This window comes from Leuciscus leuciscus (genome assembly GCF_965113295.1).
Source record: "Leuciscus leuciscus genome assembly, chromosome: 11".
Classification (NCBI taxonomy): Eukaryota; Metazoa; Chordata; class Actinopteri; order Cypriniformes; family Leuciscidae; genus Leuciscus; species Leuciscus leuciscus.
Genome location: NC_138735.1, coordinates 30558627 through 30581657, shown reverse-complemented (window position 1 = coordinate 30581657; position 23031 = coordinate 30558627). Strand labels below are relative to the sequence as shown.

The 23031-nt window shown below is 36.7% G+C and overlaps 2 long non-coding RNA genes and 3 gene segments (V, D, J or C); 3 read left to right on the top strand and 2 right to left on the bottom strand.

The window, feature by feature from the left end:
* The window catches only part of LOC309508957 (immunoglobulin kappa variable 1-8-like), a 138459-nt gene that overhangs the window by 21083 nt on the left and 94345 nt on the right, over positions 1-23031 (top strand).
* LOC309508969 (immunoglobulin kappa variable 4-1-like) lies at positions 1580-2172 on the top strand. The segment is given in 2 exons: positions 1580-1668; positions 1766-2172.
* Positions 5356-8493, bottom strand: LOC309509182. Its single transcript, XR_014209819.1, has 4 exons — positions 7418-8493; positions 7045-7101; positions 6477-6549; positions 5356-6407 (listed from the first exon to the last, which is right to left on the bottom strand). It is a non-coding gene; the product is annotated as an uncharacterized lncRNA (long non-coding RNA).
* LOC309508988 lies at positions 16435-19082 on the bottom strand. Its single transcript, XR_014209750.1, has 2 exons — positions 18645-19082; positions 16435-16874 (listed from the first exon to the last, which is right to left on the bottom strand). It is a non-coding gene; the product is annotated as an uncharacterized lncRNA (long non-coding RNA).
* LOC309508970 (Ig kappa chain V region 4135-like) lies at positions 19930-21317 on the top strand. The segment is given in 2 exons: positions 19930-20554; positions 20642-21317.

Sequence of the window (23031 nt, the reverse complement as noted above, 5' to 3'; positions counted from 1 at the left end):
CCAGGCAAGGGTCGTACACAGGCAGTCCATACAAACACACAAATCCAGAGGGTAAGACAGGAACGGGAAAACCAGGACACAGGCAGAGATCAAGAACCAGGAACATAGACAACAGTGAAAACGCTCAGAAAAGCAGTGTAGCAACATACAAAACTTTGCAGTGAGTGAAAGGATGAACCAGGCTTACAGTATATGGGGTGAGCTAAAGATAATGAGACACAGGTGGATGTAATCAGGGATGATGAGTCCGGGCAGTGAGTTATGGGAAATGTAGTTGTGAGTGAATCATGATAGTCTGATGTGGAGTGCCCTCTGGTGGCTCTCAAGGGCACTCCAGCTAATGTTACAAACCTCAAATTTTCTTTTAAAGAAATTGCTTTTTACAGACTACAAAAAACGGCTGGTTTGAACATAAAAGGCTAAAGTTTTTGAAATTTTTGGAACGGCTAACACACACACACAAACACAAGCTCTTGAAGCTCCGCCCCCTGTGCCGGGAGCAGCAGCTCATTTGCAACGGTGCGTTTTTGCTCACCTTCAAACAGTGACGATTTTAACATGATATAAAAAAATATCTGTGGGGTATTCTGAGCTAAAACTTCACACACACACACTCTGGGGACATCAGAGACTTATTTTACATCTTGTGAAAAGGGCATTATACCACTCCTTAACTTACTGACATTGAGTTTTAACTAATAAGTTAGATTTAATCTACACTTTTAAATGAATTTTTGTTGAAAACTTGTTCACAAGTATAAACAGTGTAAACTAATGAATATGAACAAACCTCATATTAGTCAAAAACTGTCTCGTTTCAGTCCCACAGTGAAAGTGAGCGAGTTAAACTCACATTTCATCATCAGGAGTGATTGTGTTTCTCTCAGAATAGAGCAGATGTTCATCATCCTCAGAGTTTGATGTTTCTATAATACTGAAACACTTTAAATAACTATTAAACATAAAACACAATGAGAGATGAGTGATATGAGTCTGTCATGCATATTTATCTTCAATCTATCATAATCTCTGTGAGGTTCATCATGAATCTGCAGGTGTTTTAATGCTTCGCTGAAGTTTATTAATATGTGAGCAAAAGCCCTGATCCAATGAAAGACCTGAAATGAAAACAACACAAATGGACTCAAACACATGAAGTTATTATTTTATTTCAAACTATGTTGATTGAATTGTAATAAAATTATGACTGAATGACAAAGTACACGTACAGTTGTGTATGAAACACACAAAGCAGAGCAGACGACAGATCAGGAAAAAATATCCAAGCCTGTTCCCACCTTAGATTAATAATAATAATAATTAATAATAATAATTTTCAAACTGATTTGATGATCTACTTACTGCCAACATCCAGTTTGCTGCTGAGAGTGAATTACAGAGAAACAAACTATTATTGAGTGTTTGATGAGGGAAAATTAACTTCTTAACATTGTCATATTTCTCATTTCTGCTCTTCTGTCAGTGACTGAGACTCATTTGAGAGGAAACGGCTTTGAATTTGTGTCCCACCCCTGAGACTGAAGCTCAATATCAGTGTCTGTCACTCAGACTGTTCATCCAACATCTCTGTCCTTCAGTTTCACTCATTCCCAGTAAAGATGAGGACACACACACTGATCTTCTGCTCTCTGCTGCTGCTCCTCAACGGTGACACTCACTTTCACTGCATTTACTACTTTACATTTACTTGTTTTAGCAAAGATCATTCTTTTATTCTGCTGATTTTCTTCTTGTTGTGTTTCAGAGTGTAGAGGACAGATCACCGTCACTCAGAGTCCCTCAATAACAGCAGAACAACCAGGAGGAACTGTGAATATCAAATGTAAAACCAGCAGTGATGTGTACAGGAATAGTAATGGAGATTATTTAGCCTGGTACTTCCAGAAACCTGGAGAAGCTCCTAAACTCCTGATTTATATTACAAATCGCCTCCAGTCAGGAACTCCATCTAGATTCAGTGGCAGTGGATCTAACAGTGATTTCACTCTGACCATCAGTGGAGTCCAGACTGAAGATGCTGGACATTATTACTGTCAGAGTTATCACTGGATCAACAGTAAAGCTGTGTTCACACAGTGATAAAGAGTCGTACAAAAACCTCCGCCAGTCAGAGTCACAGTGACTGAACTGAAACTGCAGCTGCTCACACACTTTCACACTCAACAGAAACACAAATATGAACTTAATATCAATTAATATAATTAATAATTATAATATAATTAATATAAACTTAATATTAATATCAATCATTAATATTACTGAAGATAATTAAAGATAATTTATGGTTTATTTATTCTCATTTTGTTGTTCATGTATATAAAGCATTATTATTTTTCTTCCTAATCATACACTCATACTGTAAAGTGAATCATAAAGATGTTGTTGCTTGAATAGTTTATTAATCATCTTCCATAAAGCCGTTGTTTAGATCATCATGTACAAGAGTCACAGATGAACTGATTCAGAGCAAAATGAGCCGTGAAAGAGAGAAACCTTATTTAACATGATCAGACGCTCCACCGTCCCACAATCAGTCTGTCTGTAACCATTCACTGTTTTCTGGATGCATTAATTATGAATCCAGCGATGCGTCTGAGTCTCACATGAGCAGAAGACAGATCTCTCACAACAACACTTCAGTCTCGAGTCAAACACACTTAAAACATTCATAAAGATGTTATTGCTCAACACTGAAATAAAGCGCTTCATTGTGTGGAAACTTCACTGTTATTTTTACAAGATCAAATACTGCAGTTTTACTGAGATCAGTGTTTATGGGCGATCAGAGACATTTAAGAGGTTTTAGGATATATGAGTTTATTTTATTTGAATATGAGACTTTGAATGTATCAGCTATTATTTTAATATGTGGATAGTTTACTGAAATTATGAAATATGGAATATCTTTCCTAGGTATTTTATAGGCGCATTGCACTCTGTGAATTAGAAAGAAATCTTTCTTGAAAATAATCAAAAACCTATGAATCGTGAATTGAATCAAATCAACATCTACATTTCCTCCTCTAGTCCAGTCACACGTGATCTACCAGTGAAGAGTCTCATTACGTTATATAAGTCATACAAGTCATATAAACTATCACTCAAACTTCATAACGGTCTCATCCCTCCATCAGCAGAAGTGAAACTGCTCCAGTTCAGAGCGTTGAACCAGTAAAAGAGTGAAACTGCTCCAGTTCAGAGCGTTGAACCAGTAAAAGAGTGAAACTGTGAGTTTGAGGTGAAAATCTCATTTGCATTGTCAGGTTTAGTGATTGTGATGGTCGTTTTAATGACCAAAAACAAATTTTCAGGAGGAAAAGGCAAGGCAAGGCAAGGCAAGTTTATTTATATAGCACATTTCATACACAATGGCAATTCAAAGTGCTTTACATAGAAGAAATAAAAATAATAAAAATAAATAAGAATAATTAAAACAGTTTAGAAAAATAAAATGAAATACAGTACAGTACAGTCGGACGAACAGTGGCACAGTGCTCATTCAGTAAATGCATAGCTAAACAGAAGTGTTTTGAGTCTGGATTTGAATGTGACCACTGTAGGAGCACATCTGATCTCTTCTGGAAGCTGGTTCCAGCTGTGGCTGGCATAATAGCTAAAAGCAGACTCACCATGCTTAGAGTGAACCCTTGGTATTTCTAGCTGATATGATCCTAATGATCTGAGTGATCTGTTGGGTTTATATTCAGTGAGCATATCTGCAATGTATTGAAGTCCTAGGCCATTGAATGATTTATATACCAGTAATAATACTTTAAAATCAATCCTAAATCTAACTGGGAGCCAGTGTAAAGACCTGAGGACTGGTGTGATATGTTCATATGTTCTGGTTCTGCTCAGCGTTCTGTATGAGCTGCAACTGTCTTATGGTCTTTTTGGGAAGGCCAGTGAGGAGTCCATTACAATAATCCACCCTGCTGGTGATGAAAGCATGAACAAGTTTCTCTAAGTCTTGTCTGGAAACAAAGCATCTAATTCTTGCAATATTTTTTAGATGATAGTATGCTGATTTAGTTATTGCTTTGACATGACTACTGAAACTAAGGTCTGACTCTAGTGTCACACCAAGATTCCTGACTTGATTTTTAGTTGTTTGACCCCTAGAGTGAAGGTATGCGTTCACCTTGAGAACTTCATCTTTGTTTCCAAATGCAATAACTTCAGTTTTGTCTTTGTTTAACTGAAGAAAGTTTTGACACATCCAACTGTTGACTTCGTCAATGCATTGGCACAGGGAGTCAATGGGGCTGTAATCGTTAGGCGATAGGGCTAAGTACAGCTGTGTGTCGTCTGCATAGCTGTGGTAAGCAATTTGGTTGTTTCTCATTATTTGGCTCATTGGGAGCATATACAGGTTGAACAGGAGTGGCGCAAGAATTGAGCCTTGAGGGACTCCGCATGTCATGGATGTCCACTCAGACTTATGGTCTCCTATACTCACATAATAACCTCTCCCATCTAAGTATGACCTGAACCATTTTAGGACTATCCCAGAAAGCCCCACCCAGTTTTCCAGCCTGTCAAGAAGTATGTTGTGATCGACAGTGTCAAATGCAGCACTGAGGTCGAGTAGTACCAGCACTGATAATTTGCCTGAATCAGTATTTAAGCGAATATCGTTTATTATCTTTATGAGCGCTGTCTCTGTGCTGTGGTGCGGTCGGAAACCAGATTGAAAATTATCAAAGTATCCATTCGAGCATAAGAATTTGTTCAGCTGATTAAAGACAACTTTTTCAATGATCTTGCCTATGAAAGGAAGATTTGAGATCGGTCTATAGTTGCTTAATATGGTCTTATCCAGATTGTTCTTTTTCAGGAGGGGTTTGACAACTGCAGTTTTCAGGGAGTTTGGAAAACTCCCAGAGAGAAGTGAGGCATTTACCACTTCTAGAAGATCTGCTTCTAAACTGTTTAACACACTTTTGAAAAAAGATGTGGGAAGTGTGTCAAGAGCGCATGTTGATGTTTTAAGGTGCTGTACGGTTTCTACCAAAATTTTGCTATCAATTTCTTTGAAGTCAGACATACACTGTAAAAATAAAAGGTGCCTGGAGGAACCTTTTGGGGTTCTTCACTTTGCCACACCGGCGGAACCGTCTGTAGATCCTCTAGGCACCCTTTAAAAAGGGGCGGTTCTCTGAGGAACCACACAGGTTTCCTGAGGAACTCTTATATAAGGCACTGTGTGGAACCACTGTGGGTGCCTCCAGGAACCAAATTTCAATTTTATTTTATTTGTATTAAATTAATTTCATGTTGTTACTATGGTTACCACCATTAACTTCTATTATAATAAACAAACTGAACCAAATACAAAATAAGAATTGTTTATTACATATTTTAGATCCATTTTAATACATACACTTCCATGCACTTGAAAAAAAAGCTAGTAATAGATTAATATCAATGAATACACACACAAAAAAATAGTATAATACATAAGTAACATGAATAATCAACCAAGTGTATACAATAGGCTACACAAAAAAAGACATCTCAACAAAATGCATGGAAAACACATGTTCCATGTAATAAATCAATGTAAAAAATTACAATTTTGACTAATTAAAAATGTCCATCTTCACTTAATTTTAAAACATGTGTTTCAGTCCGCTTGTTAAGTCTGACGTCACTGTTTCCATGTCCAAAAGCTCTATCAGATGCCAAAAACAAACAAAAAACAGTGCTAATATACACTCATTGTGCTGTAATATTCCTGAAAATTATGATCCTAACCTTTAACTCTATTCCGAAATCTCAGATGGTTAGTTATTCAGCTATTTTGAATCATAAAATGTTGAAGTCTGGGATGCCGTGAGACTGGAGACTGTAATGTACACTATGCCTTTTGAAAAGCTTAAATGTGTGACTTGAATCAACAGTTCCCATAAATGGTTGTTGAGTATTCTCAATATCTAGAAACAAGATAGAGAAAGTAGAAGTAGAGGTTTCGACCCGGAAACAGAATTCCTTATGTCACAACAAGCAGAAAACATTTTCCATTTTAACAGAGTTAAGGTGCAGTAAAATGATCTGTTGTTCTGTGAATGTTCACTGGTGAATTCAGTCATTTCAATAAGAATCCACACGATCAGCAATTTTGTCTTTTTGCCTGTGTAATTTCACGAAATTCACAAATGTGATGCACCTTTACTCGCTGCAACATAAAATGCAATCAATAATAAAATCTTCACAAGGGACACGTGAGGTACTTAACGAGTTAGAAAAGTGAAAAGGTGCATCAGCTTCATTTTCTGTTTGCTTTTCCTCTTTTCCGGTGGATGGTCCAGGCACTTCAGTGATTTTCAGGTCTACAGGAGGATTTTTTTTCTTGATCAAACTTGTATTTCAGCTTACCGAGATCCCTGCAAAGTACAACATTTACTGTTAGTAAGGTTATTAAATAATTTCCTCAGCCTTGTGACGTTCCAAACCTGTTTGACTTTCTGTCTGTGGAACCCGAAAGCAGATCTCAGGCATAATGCAACCTGTCACCATTCAATATCACTGCATGAAACACAAGCATACATTTTTTTTGTAATTCATTCAAACTATTCTTATGTACACTTGTCTAGTTCAATTCAATGCAACAATTTATGTAAAAAATGGTTAAGCTCCAAAAATGTCCCAGAAAAGATCCTAAAAATAGTCAATGAGTTCACAACTCATGTGTTATGGGTTGTGTTGTAAGTCTTCTGAAGTCATATAATAGCTTTTTCCTTTTTTTTTGTCGAAAAAGACTAAACTTTAAGTTATAATTCAGGGTTCAAATGTCTTATATTCAAATGCATATGATTAAGGTATAGCCTATAAAAAAATGCATAGCATTATTAGCTCCAAACCTGTGATATTATTTTTCTGAGTAACATGAATGAGATTTGAGAGCATGAGGGAAGATTTTCAGAGAATAACTTATTAAAAAAGTACACAGTCAAACAATACAATTTCACACAGAGAAAGTTCATAGTAATAAAGTACTTGCATGTGGTGTAGGTAACTTACTGTAATTCAATGTTGCCTCTGAAATGTTCAGATTATTTTAGAAATGTACTGGTTGTTCTGGGGAAACAAAAGAACAAAGCTGATTATTCACAACATAATATTTATTGACCAGTAAATGGCTTTAAAATGGTATTTGAGAGAATGAGGGCACCTGTAGTAAGTAAAGTTAGGCTAAACAAAAACAGACCAAACTACGTTATATTAACCTGATTTTGTTATTCATAACAAACGCCAATGAGGACAGGAGGAATCAGCTACATTAGTTAGGCTATATCAGCAATTTGAAGACACAGTTTTACAGAATATGTTGAATTGAATGACTAAATCAATCTAAGACAATAAGTCAATAATTTCCATTTGTTCATTAACTTACGTTAGATCAACGTAGTTAGCATCGCGGCTAAAACCTTCATCCCAGATACTGTGCAATAAACGAGTGGTAAACACTGTAAAAAAGTAGTAATGTATAATCAATTTAGTTTATATATATGTGTGTTTGAATATATAGTGAGTAGACTCTGTATTTATATTTATTTGGCGAGTTTACAAACCTTGTAACGGAGAGCCGAACAAACGGCGGAAGCTTTGATGAGAGGACGGAGCCGTTACCCGATGACGTCGATCAGCTGAGCTTTGTTGCGCGCGAGCAGCGCGACCATCACTGAAGTGACGACAGCAGAGGAATAGCAGCAGTTTCGTGACAGAATAAAACTTTTCTCCTCTTAGTTCTTCTTCTTCAAATAATAATTTATGAAGAAGTAGGTAAAAATTATTATTTTATTACTATTATTTATTCAATAATAATTAATGAATTCTTCTTATTAATATTATTATAATTTAGTGTTGTTGTTTAAGGTTTAAATTAATCAACAAAATAGGCCTATAGATACTAAATAAATGTAAGCTACCCAGGTGAAAAAGACGTAGGCTACTGTTAAATGTATTAAAAATGCATTAAAGTATATTTGTATTGTAGGCCTACTAAAAACACACTCAAGTACATTTTTAATAGTATGTCTTTTTTCACCTGGGCATGTATACTGAATCAAACTTAAGTAGCCTATAATAATAATAATAGGATAATAATATTCTCATTCTGGCCTCACAGAACCATTGGGTTCCTCCAGATGCTGGCTTTAACATAAGAGATCTTCCAGGAACCACTTAAATGTTAAAAGATCTTCCAATAACCCTTTTATCGCATTTAAGTTCCTCTATTTCCCCCCAAAGCACTTCGAGGTCTCATGGTAATGAAAAGGTGACTCCAGAACCTCTGAAATAAATACAAAGTGCTTAAAGGATCCCATAAGTTCCAGCAAGAACCTCAAAGAATGTCAGTGCTCCTCCAGTAACCCTACTATAGGAGAAAGAGCTTTGAGGCACTTAAATTACATTTTGAAGTTCCTTGAGAATCCAACAGGATATTTGAGGCTCCTTTAGTTTTTACAGTGTAGTAACTACTTTTTCAGGTGGTCTGATCTGTCTGACCCCAGCACAACTCAATGATGTGCTGATCACCTTTCTGATATTATTGATTTTGTCAGAGAAGAAAGAAGCAAACTCACTGCACTTGCTGTTTGAGAGCATTTCACTGGGAATCTGGCTTGGGGAAAAGTAAAAAATGTTATTAAGATTATATTTTGCCGAACAATCATTGTATTGTAGATACATTTGACTTGCATAATCTAAAGTAGATATTTCTCTAGTTTAATCTGATGCTTTACACTCATGCTAACTTCAAACCCACATGCTAACACAGTTAGCTATGTTACGGCTGTTTGCGGTGAGGATAGTTTTAACAGTTCATTAAAAATATTACAACCAAACCCTTAAGATGATTCCAGTTATCAATCACATTCCCTGTTAAGACAAAATCATGTGAGTTTTTTGTTGCGCATTGAGGGATTTATGAATATGTTTCCATTATAGTTTATGTGCATGTCTTCTTATTGGATAAAAACATTATCACCTCAATTGAGCACATACAATTTTTTGGGCACATTTTTAGAATTGATGTTCATCTCGGCATTTCCATCCAATGTTTTTTTATGTGATAGTCAATCCCAAAATTCACATAAAATAGGAGGATGGCAACATAGCTAGTGACTGAACTGTAGGGATGGCTGACGCGAAACTGATGTTCCGAAGCTTTTCAAGCGTTTCGAAACACGGATCCGAAGCGTGATTCAAAACACCCATGTCACGTGACTACGGCTAAATGAAGCTTCGGAGTGTTTCACAAGTGTTTTGACAGGTGGCATGGTCCGCCGAATCAGCGTTTGATTGACAGGGTCGGGAACAGACCACACAATCGCACATCTGTATAAAAGTGAAGTCAACGCATCTTGACCTCATGGGTTTTTGTGAGAGGAGTTTGTCAAAGGCTGGAGAAATTATCTGTAAAAAATAAAAGAAGTAGGCTAAGTCCTTCCACAGCAAAGAAATTAATATTTTTAAATACATTTTCTATAAAAAAAGTGAGACATTGTGGCTTGATTTCTTTTATTAATATTCATTTTTCATGACCAAAATAACATTATGCACTGTGAGGAGCCTACAGGTTACAAGCTTCACATATTAGAAAAATACAATAATAAAAAAACAACAAATTTTTTAATGGCTCGTTGTCAAGGTTGTTTCAGATCAACACCTGCAAGTGACCACGAGGTGTCACCGTTGAGACGGGTGTCGGATTGTTTCGAAGCCTCGACACAATATGGCACATTTGCTTCAACTGTTTCATTGTTTCACGAAGCCTCGATCTGCCCACCACTACTGAACTGTTGTGTGACAGGAATTGAGTAATCACACATGATCACACACACACTGTAACGATGCGGTTGAAACATAGGAGGAAGCAGGATCCACGTGCCGTAGTCTTTTATTAAATAAAACTCAAAATTTGACAAATTCAGACTCAGACAGGGAACAGGACAACCAACATACAACATTAAGAACTCAAAGACTGAACTAGACACAGGGCTTAAACACACATGCAAACAAGCTTAACAAGATAACAAGGGGGCGTGGCTAATCAGAAACACCTGGGAAGACTAATAAACATGAAAAACTACAAAGGACTACAAAACATGGCACAGGACAGGAATTGACAAAAAGTCCACACAAGACAGGAATTATGACAGAGTCCCCCACTTAAAGGATAATTCCGGTATTTAGCACTTTGAGTCTCTTTTCTGGTTTGTTTTGGATGAACTAGAGTGGTGGACACAGAATGTTGACGATGGGTCCTGACGATGGGTCCTTCAGAGTGGCTGTCTATGGGCATGCACGAACATGTCCTTAAAACAACCCTTAACGTTTGTTTTCAAAACGGTGCAACTCACCGAGTGGTTAGTGGTGTCCGTTGATGGGCGCTTATAGTGAGACACACTAGCACACACACGCAAGGTCTCTCGCTCCCTCTCTCTGCCGTGCGCGCGCTCTTGCTCGCTCACTCTAGATTCCGGGAGATTTTAACTGATTTGCATCAGGCCGCAAATCGACATGCGGGAGACTTGGGATGTCTGTAATACCTTGATTATAATCACTCATTACATACATTGAAGCAGCAGTGGATTCCAATACACCCCCTTCACACACACACACACACACACACACACACTCAAAACTGACTTATGACTGAAAACTGACACCATATGTTTTTGTGCTTTTTCAAGCAGCTTTATCTTTCCCTCGAAGTGTATCAAGATAATAATAAAGATATCACTCATCATAACTGTTCTATCAAATCTACTGACTCTATCACTCATCTCAATGCATTGTTAATGATTAAAGCAATTTTAATACATTCTGATGACCTATGACCTCTGGAATGACCTTTGCCCTGTAATGAAGGTCACAGTGACATACTAGTGTAGCAACTCTGTCAGAAAGCCTGAAGCTTCAGACACATGAATAAATGTTTATGACTCGTAACATGGAAAAATCTCCTAAACACTGTTATGATTTATGAGCATCATGTGCTGGAATCCTTACACAGATTTACATAGAGATGATTTGCATCGCAGCACATCGTGTGTGTGTGTGTGTGTGTGTGTGTGTGTGTGTGTGCTTCAGGAGGATTTATAACTCTGAGTTTGAACACTGAGAATCTAAACCATCAGCAACCATGAGCTTCATCATCTTCATCTTCATCTGGATGTTCTCCAGCTGTTTCACAGGTGAGGAAATATGAAGTTAAACTGCACTATTTTAACTGATTAACAGTGCTTGAAATATTATCCAAATATGTAATTCTGAATGTTTATTTATTCTTCTTGATGTAGAATCAGTCGCTGAACCGACAGTCACTCAGACGCCTGCAGTGAAATCTGTTCAACTAAGAGACACATTTACTATATCCTGTAAAACCAGTCCTGAAGTCTATCAGGGTTGGGGTAATCAGCCTTTACACTGGTACTTACAGAAACCTGGAGAAGCTCCTAAACTCCTGATTTATTTGGCAAACACCCTCCAGTCAGGAACTCCATCTAGATTCAGTGGCAGTGGATCTAACAGTGATTTCACTCTGACCATCAGTGGAGTCCAGACTGAAGATGCTGGACATTATTACTGTATGAGTTTCCATTACATCAACAGTAAATATGTGTTCACACAGTGATAAAGAGTCGTACAAAAACCTCCGTCAGTCAGAGTCACAGTGACTGAACTGAAACTGCAGCTGCTCACACACTCTCTCTCACACACACACACACACACACACACACACACACACACACACACACACACACACACACACACACAAATATTATCTTAATATAAATTTTTCAGCACTTTATTAATATTACTGAAGATAATAAGAAATTATTTTGATCATATTTTTTCAGATAATTGTTGGTTTATCTATTCTCATATAGTTGTTCATGTATTTTTATAAAGCATGATTATTTTTCCTTCCTAATCATACACTCATACTGTAAAGTGAATCATAAACATGTTGTTGCTTGACTAGTTTATTAATCATCTTCCATAAAGCCGCTGTTTAGATCATCATGTACAAGAGTCACAGATGAACTGATTCAGAGCAAAATGAGCCGTGAAAGAGAGAAACCTTTTGGACCAAATGGACCTGATGGACTCATTTCTGTTTCTAATAATTTACCTTTTGCCACATTATGATTTCCATATTTGGCGTATGATCAAAGATTTGTTTTTTCTTTTTAAAATCTTCTCATTACTTTCACAGTATATACCACAGATCAGACAAACAGAGATTGAGAAAGCTCAAGTCAACAATCTAATCAAATGATCTGGAAGTAATTAAATCCATGATGTCTTTAAAGGCTTATTTTAATAAGATTACAAATGATTTTGTGTGAAAACAACAGCGTTACTACAGTTTGCATAGCCTATACTCTCTGGTTTATACTTCAGTCAGTCCTCTACATCGTATGATCATGAATTTCCATGACTTTTCCAGTCATCATTTAAAAGAAATTGCCTGTATTTTACTCACATAAAGCAAATTCTAACCAACAAAATATTTCGAGCAGAGCTTATGTCTTTGTTTTACATTTATGAACTTTTACCTTCTGCTCCTGATGGATTGTCTCTTACTCCCCCTGTTGGTCACTGGGCTCATGTGCACCACGTATTCACAATACATGTGAATAGACATTTATCAACTTTATGCAGAAGAAATGAAATCATACATGACTGGAACAAGCATATGAGAGTGAGTAAATTATGACAGGTTTTCATTATTATGTGAAATATCCCTTTAAGACTCTTCAGAGCCTCCTCTAGTTATAGACCTTAGATAAACAAGTCCACAGCCATCTTTAGAGTTTTGTCTTTGAATGTCCGTTTTTGCGTTTGCTCTGTACATTTCTATGGCATCGCTGTCTAAGAGTATTTAGCTGAAGTGGATTTACTTATTGTAGAGTTAACTAAAGTTATCATGAGCACAGTAATGTTTGAATCAGATATCATTACAACATGTCAATGAGCGGTTCATTCATAAATGCGTAAGATCTTTCCTTCATGCTGTGGAAATACAAACCAGAAGGCATTTATTTTTAGACAGGAATGAAAACGAGGCTGTGAGGGATATAAGTACAGTGAGTTTAATGGATCGCACTGTTGTTTAACATACCGATTGTTCAGATGAGGAAACTTCTTTTCGAAAAAAGGCAGTAGATTAAAAACTCCTTCATATGACCTTTATACAATGAGTGCCATCCAAAATCCCATACTTCCCTATCTACTAAATAGTAGGCAAAAACCAGCATGTGACAAAAGAAGTACTCATAAGAGAGTAGGCAAAAGTACCCGGATGACCTACTACTTCATCACATGATAATGATAACAAGGCGAATGTATGTCTGGATTATATTCACACATTCATACTATATAGAATGTACTTTTTTAGCAGTCGTGAAGTAATTATTTGTTCAAAATAAGCACCTACTCAAGAGATTTCAGACACAGACCAAGTCTATCCCTCGTTTATAACAGCCTCGTTTTCATCTGTTAAATTCAATATGGCGTCTAACCTGACAAAGGTCTTTTAATTTAGGGTCGTACCTTTAACTCTATTGTTGAACCGTTCAATGGCCCTGTTAGCCTGAGGGTAATAAACACTGTCTTTATGTTCTTTATTCCCTGTGTTTTCACAAAATCAGCAAAGGTTTCCTTCTCGAGAAATTTCAGAAGTTACTGATGAAGCAAAACCAACTTCTGGCCATTTGCTGAAATAGTCAATCAGTGTTATTGCAATCTAACAGTCAGTATCTCCCTTCTCGAGAGGTTGAAATGGGCCATTTGGTGAACCCCACTGGCTGCACTGGAGCTGTGAATGTGTCGGCTGATTTATCACTGGCCTGGCCGGTCACACATGCAGAGAGGATTGTGTGAACAAGATCGTCCATTCGTGGCCAGCAATACAACTCCCTCAGACACTGTTCGGTTCGCACCCATAGACTGTAAATAAAGATGGACGACGCACCTTCACTCTCTTCTATTGTAGAAATGCGAAGTCCCAATATGGCGCTGACATCTTGCGCTGATTTCAGAGTGAGAGTCCCGTCCACACTCCCGCAGAATCGGTTAGTCCAGTTCACTGCAGAACAACTTATATCGGTGTGAAATAAACAGTTATGGACAATTAAAAACCGAACACTTAAACTTACATCAGCGTAACAAAAACTACCTAAAATGACAGAAAACATATTTGGAAAAAAAATAGTTTGAAGTGTAATTTAATGGTTTAGTTTGTCACACATCCCTTTCGGAGAGGACGGAGTTAATGAGCTGTACTGGGACCAACCACCTGGGGGCGATCAAGACGTTTGGCTTCAATTTTCAGGACTTGTGTGCAACTAACACCAGAGGGGCAGTGTTTCGGAAAACATTGAAGTTTCTCCGGGCGCCGCCATTGATTAGCGGACCATCACCTGCCGTTAGCAATTCATTGACTCCCATTCATGTTGGCGTCACTTTGACAGTGAATAACTTTACATCTGAGGCGTTTAAAGACTCCATTTGTCCATTATTTATTTCTAAAGAAACACGAAAATCTATAAAAGGCTCCATTGCCTTGTATCTTACGTTATGGCCCTGTAGAAGCCGTTTTTGTAAAAATAGGCTAACGATTGCGTCATAACCACACGACTCTCTGTCGCACAGTAGAGAGATTACCGTATGGACAGGAGGAGAAGCTCGCGGGCAATCGGGGGGACGTGGAGGCAAAATGACAAAATAATTAATCAGAATACTTAGCAAAAGTTTCTCCTGCTCCTAGCTCATGGACAGCTCCTACTCACACTCTCCTTCTCTGCAAGATTCGGTAGGGAATGATTCAGATTTCTCTTGGCACAGCTACTAGAAGACAGACGGGTTGCTCACGTCACATCTACGTCGTCAAGCTCAGTTTGAGTCTGGAAGTGAGAGCTTCTAATTGACTTCACTTTTCTCCATTGAATCCAACGGGGTCGCTGTGTCCAGTTTATATACTGTCTATGACTAACACTAACGATGCTTCCGAAATTGTCTAACTTTTTTGAATAAGTAATTACTTCACGACCGCTAAAAAAGTACATCCTACAGTATTAATGAGGGTATGAATGTAATCTGGACGTACTATATTGGCCATGTTGTCATTATCATGTGATCTACCAGTGTCAGTTGCGTCGCTTCACTGTAGTCGGTCAATCTGGGGACTTGTACTGTAAATTTAGACATACTTCTTTTGTCACATACTGCTTTTCACCCATATATAGCAGAGAAGTTTGTGATTTCTGATTCAGCTTAAATCTTTATTCTTTTACGTCGCATTACTCAACACAGTTTCTCACTAGAGCCTGAAGTGCTGCAGTTCCACATTATTACATCTGTTATAGTGAGCAATTACTATGAATTGAACACCAAGTATTGTATACTTCTCAACACAACAGATCTGTACTGTGACGGACGGGTTTGACTCAAATATGCTCTGAATCAGAGAAAACTGAATGTGTAAACTGATATGAAATCAAACAAACCATATATTGTTTGTTTTGTACAATACACTATGACAAAGTCAATGTAACAAAGATGTTTTTGAGCCTTTTTCAAGTAGGCCTAGCTATCATCTCAACCTTATAATGAATTTATTACTCATAACTCATTTTAGCAGAAGTGAAACTGCTCCAGTTCAGAGCGTTGAACCAGTAAAAGAGTGAAACTGAGTTTGAGGTGTAAATCTCATTTGCATTGTCAGGTTTAGTGATTGTGACGGTCTCAGAATAGAGCAGCTCGTCTCCAGTGACCATGTTCAAACCCCAAGAGCTTCATTTCACATTTACTGCTGAATGCAGCTGTTCTCAACTATTACAATTAGGGGTGTAACGAGACCCTTATGTCACCATCCTGAACTCACAATACCATATTATTGCCATACTCCATCAAAATGGTACATTTGGTTTAACATTGTGTGTGTAAATGAATAGGCTTGGACTTGGTGCTGATAACCCAATGCACAGGACAATAGAGACACCAGAATAACAATATTCATGATTCTGAAGCTGAAAATACTGAATTATTTCAGACGAATATGCTTGATGTCTCTGACTAGATATATCTAAAATAATGTAGGACACTTTTTACTGGTAACATCAGACATTTGGCATTATCAGGACCCACAAATATTCCCCCATTGCATTATTATACATTATATTTAACATTATATACAGTAGTTTAATGTAGTCGTGACACGAAAACCCTGTAAACTTCCTAAACTTTCATTTTGGGTGAATAATACGATACATATTGTCACTATCCACTGTAATTATTGTTACACCCCTAATTACAATCAATCAAAAGCCGCTGAAACTTTAGTGCAGGACTTTGAAGGAACGACACACTGATCAATGATGCAGTCCAACACAAATGTGCGCTTGCGTTCAGATGAAGCTTTATTGAATGAACAGCAATGGCAGCACATTGACAGACTGCTTCAGTATTGAGCTGTAAATCACGTGACGCTCAGATACGCTGGTCTTCACTGGAGAAACATCAGCACTCGGAGCTCTTGAGGAACGAGGCCTCGTGAGCAGCTCCGGCATGTGTTCCTCTGCAGACGAAGCGCTTTGTGTCTTCCCAGCGTGCTTTGCTGAGGCTCAGGACGCTGCTGCGACTGTAGAGACCGTCCCGCTCGCTCTCTGTGCTGGTCTGAACCCCCTCGGTGACCTCTGACCCGTCCAGCGTCCAGCTCACCGTCGCCCCCTGTGGAGAGTAAGAGCTGAGCAGGCAGAGCAGAGCGGGGGAGTCTCCAGAGATCAGCAGAGAAGAGGGAGACAGCAGAGACACGGAGGGAGACACGGAGGGACCCGCTGGAACACACACACACACACACACACACACACACACACACACACACACACACACACACACACACACACATTCATGAATGATCATTTGATTTTAAATATACAAGTTACATTTTAAATGATCCCCAGAATGAGTTTGAAAAACATTGTCCAAGTAAATTGATGGTTATATTGTGATGTCGTTATAAGATCTAGAAAACAAATTCATTTCAATATTAATTGTATTTTGAAAATATTCTGCTATTCAGAAACTCACAATCATAAACATCAGCAAATTTGTTAATTTAAATGATTGATTTTCAAAATGCTCTTCAACTGTGTTTTTTTTTTCTGTCTGATGAAAATTATAAAAAATAATAGTCATTTTTTCCACATTATACAACTTTTGTTTCATGCGTTTAAAAAAGCCCTTAATAGTTTACCAAGAATTATAGCCAAAATAATATATGAAGAAATTATTGAATAGATTTTAAAGTATCTGCAGTCAATACATGACATGAACTAAATGTTAGCAGTAATAAGATGTTAAATTATTAATGTAAAATAAAAAATTACATTTAAAAATATTAATATGAATTATAAAATTTAAATAAACTATTAAATAAATAAAAAATATTGAATTTTCTCAGAATTGTTACAGAACATTTTAATCTCAATCAAATTTTTTAAAACATTGTCCACATAAAATTGATTAATACATTTATTCATAAGATTTAGAATAAAGTATTACATAAGTATTTTTAAAAATATTGTTCTATTTTGATACAATCAATTGTAATTTTCAGCCCTTTTTCAATTATGATTTTTAAAAAAATCATTCTATTAAGAAACAATCATAATCATCCGCAAACTTAATAGTTTAAATGATTGATTTTTAAAATGCTCATTAACTAAATTTCTCTTTGTCTGATGGTAATACAGTAAAAAGCACAATCATTTCATCTTTACTGTAGTTTCACCTCACTGCTTTCATTCATAGACACTATCCTGAGTTTAGTTTCAAAACATTCTCCATTTAATCAATATTACTAAATATTGTACATTGTAAAAAAATAAATAAAAAAAAATTAATTTTAACAGTAAAAGACTGGGAAAAAAACGCCGGTAAAGATTATTATTTGGTAAACGGTTTGTTGCTTTACTGTATACACTGAAAACTGCTAATAGATTTTAACTAACTAGATTTAACTAAGTCAAATATAACTTAACACAATATATTATTTGTGTTTTGAGACTAATCACCATTCAATAGACTTCCTCGTAAAGAGAAATATAAGTAAACTTAGTTTAAATTTAGTTTATCAACTAAATTTCTTTTTGCCTGATGATGACACTGATGACATTTATTTTGTCTATATCATCCAACTTTTGTGTCAAATTAAATATATTTAGAAATAACTGAAAACATTGTAATTACTGAAAATACAATGAAATGTTAGCACACATTATGTGTGAAATTACTAATGTAAAACATTATGAATGTGAACTATGGATTGAAATGTAATAAACATAGAATATCACCAAATATGACATTTATAATATAGCAGACAAAATTACAGTAAATTTAAATGCATGAATGCGTGCAATCAATCAAATAGACTAAAATGCAACAATAAATAAGAGTTGAAGTAAAGTAAAGCAAATAAAGCATTTCAATAATGCATTTTTGTAATAAATTAAGAATATTGTTGCCAAATGTTCTTAATTAACCTTAACCCTCCTTTTAAAAAACACACACATATGTTTGTATTAGATAATTTAAGAAAGACTTACAGCTTCTGATCGTCAATTCAGTTCCTCCACCGAAAGTGTACCACAGTGTTTCATTCTAGTGAAAGAGTCGTACAAAAACCTCCGTCACACTCAAATGAACACACACTCCAGCAGAGAAAGACACACACACACACACATTCTTGTACATCTATCTTTATGAGGACATTCATTGACACAGCAATCTCTAGCCGCTTACCCTAACATTACCCATCACAACTAAGTGCCTAACCTGACCCCTGACCCTAAACCGACCCTTAACCTCATTATAACCTGATCCCTAAAACCAAGTCTTGACCCTCAAACAGGCCTTTAAAGGCTCTCAGAAACTGAGGACCGGCCAAAATGTCCTCACTTTACTCTCTTTGTCCTCACTCCAATGGTCGAAAACTCAAACTGGTCCTCACAAAGATAGTTATACTTATACAAGTACACACACACACACACTGATATGAGACTCAACATCAGGATTATTGAACTGAAGTGACTTTCACAAAAACAGTCGTCTCATCGTCTCTAAATGAATGAAAACTATTAAATCTAAATTAATAATATAATTAGAAAGACTATGATCTTTACACATCTTAACTGGGAGTTTCTAAAGGATAACTTTGTCAATATCACATTTAATTCAAATAAAATGAACATGTGAAAATTACATGTGAAATTACTAATTGTCACGAACTGCTCCGAGACACAAAGGTTGAGATCCAATTGCAGCTTTATTTGAAGCGTAATCCAGAATCGTAATCAGCATAAGCAGGGGTCAAACACAGGAAGGCAGTCCAAACAAACAAATAAACAAACAATCAAAACAGGCAGGGGTCAGAGGCAAAAGAGTAATCCAGGGAACAGGCAAGACATCCAAAAACCAAGAGACATGAAACCAGAGAAAACGCTCAGAAATACAGTGCAACAACATACAGAACTTCGCAGTGAGTGAATGAGTGAACAAGGTATAAATCGGTTGAGACTAACAGGGTGATGAGACACAGGTGAAAGCAATCAGTGATGATGAGTCCGGGAAGTGAGTTATGGGAAATGTAGTTTGTGAGGGAGTGATAATAGTCTGGTGTGGAGTGCCCTCTGGTGGCTCTCAAGGGCACTCCAGCTGGTGACCGTTACACTAATGTAAATCATTAAATAAAAAAAAATTAATTTAGAAAAGAAAAAAAACAGAATATCACCAAATATGGCATATTTATAATAATAATAAAAAGTTTGAATACATCAATTGGTGTAATCAATCCATAAAATAGAATTAAATGTGACATTAAATGCGATTTGAAATTAGGTTAAGCTTTTCAATAATACATTTTGTGATAAATTAAGAATATCTTTGCCAAATAAAAACCTTATACCTTCTTTTAAAAACACACACATCATACAGTTTCATTAGATCATTTAAGAGCCACAAACTCTTCATCTTAAAAAAAAAAAGATGAAAACATCTTTATGATGAAATATAAGCTTTATAATGAAATCTTCAGCCAGATTTAGATGGTCATTCTCTATTGGATGACCTTTGACCTGTTATACAGTATCATGGATGATATAAATCTGCAGCACAGGTATTAAATTCTCTCAGCATCAAAGTCTGAATGAAACTGATCATTAAAACAGTGTTTAGAGCGAGAAGATCGACCCAAAATAACATGAAGTAAATCATGAGTTTCTGTTTCTGAAAATGATCCACAGAAGTTTATTAGCAAAGACACTAAAAGACAAAACAGTGTTTCTTCTGTCTTCAGGGAAATGATGTGGAGTGTGTTTGCATATTGATCAGATCTTCAGTGTGTGAGAGTGTTTATAGTGCTGTGAGTTTAACACTTCATCACTGACACACACAACAATCTTCATCAACATGACCTTCATCATCATCTTCATCTGGACTCTCACAGCGTTTGCTCAAGGTTTGTGGAGCACAAGTTTGATATTAATTCATTTCTTCAAGTATATTGTCAAGGTTTTGAGTGTATTTTCTTCTTGTTGTGTTTCAGAGTGTAGAGGACAGATCACCGTCACTCAGAGTCCCTCAATAACAGCAGAACAACCAGGAGGAACTGTGAATATCAAATGTAAAACCAGCAGAGATGTGCACAGATGGAGTGGTGGGGAGGAAGGTATATTCTGGTACTTACAGAAACCTGGAGAAGCTCCTAAACGCCTGATTCGTTATGTAAAAACCCTTGAGTCAGGAACTCCATCTAGATTCAGTGGCAGTGGATCTAACAGTGATTTCACTCTGACCATCAGTGGAGTCCAGACTGAAGATGCTGGACATTATTACTGTCAGAGTTATCACGGTAGTAGTGTGTTCACACAGTGATAAAGAGTCGTACAAAAACCTCCGTCAGTCAGAGTCACAGTGACTGAACTGAAACGGCAGCTGCTCAAACACTTTCACACACACTCACACACACACACACACACACACACACACACACACACACACACACACACACACACACACACACACACACACACACACACACACACACACACACACACACACACACACACACACACACACACACACACGCACACACTAATATCAATTTTTCAGCACTTCATTAATATTACTGAAGATAATAAGAAATTATTTTGATCATATTTTTTCAGATAATTTATGGTTTATCTATTCTCATTTTGTTGTTAATGTATTTTTAGAAAGCATGATTATTTTTTCTTCCTCATCATACACTCATACTGTAAAGTGAATCATAAAGATGTTGTTGCTTGAATAGTTTATTAATCATCTTCCATAAAGCCGTTGTTTAGATCATCATGTACAAGAGTCACAGATGAACTGATTCAGAGCAAAATGAGCCGTGAAAGAGAGAAACCTTATTTAACATGATCAGACGCTCCACCGTCCCACAATCAGTCTGTCTGTAACCATTCACTGTTTTCTGGACGCATTACAGTAATTATGAATCCAGCGATGCGTCTGAGTCTCACATGAGCAGAAGACAGATCTCTCACAACAACACTTCAGTCTCGAGTCAAACACACTTAAAACATTCATAAAGATGTTATTGCTCAACACTGAAATAAAGCGCTTCATTGTGTGGAAACTTCACTGTTATTTTTACAAGATAAAATACTGCAGTTTTACTGAGATCAGTGTTTATGGGCGATCACAGACATTTAAGAGGTTTTAGGATATATGATTTTATTATATTTGAATATGAGACTTTGAATGTATCAGCTATAATTTTAATATGTGGATAGTTTACTGAAATTATGAAATATGGAATATCTTTAGGTATTTTATAGGCGCATTGCACTCTGTGAATTAGAAAGAAATCTTTCTTGAAAATAATCAAAAACCTATGAATCGTGAATTGAATCAGATCAACATCTACATTTCCTCCTCTAGTCCAGTCACACGTGATCTACCAGTGAAGAGTCGCATTACGTTATATAAGTCATACAAGTCATTTAATCTACCACTCAAACTTCATAACGGTCTCATCCCTCCATCAGAAGTGAAACTGCTCCAGTTCAGAGCGTTGAACCAGTAAAAGAGTGAAACTGCTCCAGTTCAGAGCGTTGAACCAGTAAAAGAGTGAAACTGCTCCAGTTCAGAGCGTTGAACCAGTAAAAGAGTGAAACTGTGAGTTTGAGGTGAAAATCTCATTTGCATTGTCAGGTTTAGTGATTGTGACGGTCTCAGAATAGAGCAGATCATGTTCAAACCCCAAGAGCTTCATTTCACATTTAGGGGAGACCGGTGTTGTAACACTGGGTCAAGTTTGACAGTCAGAAAGAGCTATGTGTTGGAAAAATACACTCTTTCCAGAATAGTTATATTAAACTGTCTATTTCAGTTAAAGCTGTTTAAGTTATGAAGCTGTCTCATATGTGAATTTCTCCTTTAAGTTGTATAATATAACTACAGAAGAGTACGGAAGAGGATTAGGGCCAAGCAATAAAAAAAAAATAAAACCATCTCGAGATTAAAGTCAGTATAATGTGAGATTAAACTCGTTAAATTTCGAGAGAAAAAAAGTCGAAATAATCGTGAGAATAAACTCATTAAATTTCGAGAATAAAGTCTGTGTTTTGAGAAAAAAAGCCGAAATGAAATGTAGAGAATAACGCATTCGATCAGTGTTCATTGCATAGCCTCTGATAGAGGATGGCAGAGTTGGATCACTTTGTCAAGCTATATTTTAGACTTTCTTTCAGTAACAAAGAATAGAACATTCTTAGGTCTAGGTCGGCTAGGTCTTTTTAGAAGAAAAATCAGTCCAATTTGCGGGATGTACTCGCTTTTGTCCAACATGAAATTCATTAAGGTTTCGTGGTTTCCCAGAATACCATAAGACGCATTATTAAACTTGCTGATCCTCAAGGTGTGGAATTTCGACGAAGGAGAGTAGGC